Here is a 222-nt window from a genome sequence, read left to right on the forward strand (position 1 = left end):
TATACACCCTTGACGCACTTGATTCCAGCTTGTGCTTCTTCCAGCCCAGCGATTCTCATGATGTACTCTGCATATAAGTTAAATAAGCAGAGTGACAATATACACCCTTGACACACTTGATTCCAGCTTGTGCTTCTTCCAGCCCAGCGATTCTCATGATGTACTCTGCATATAAGTTAAATAAGCAGAGTGACAATATACACCCTTGACGCACTTGATTCC

The sequence above is a fragment of the Bison bison genome, unplaced genomic scaffold (genome assembly GCF_000754665.1).
Source record: "Bison bison bison isolate TAMUID 2011002044 unplaced genomic scaffold, Bison_UMD1.0 scf7180017864308, whole genome shotgun sequence".
Taxonomy (NCBI): Eukaryota; Metazoa; Chordata; class Mammalia; order Artiodactyla; family Bovidae; genus Bison; species Bison bison.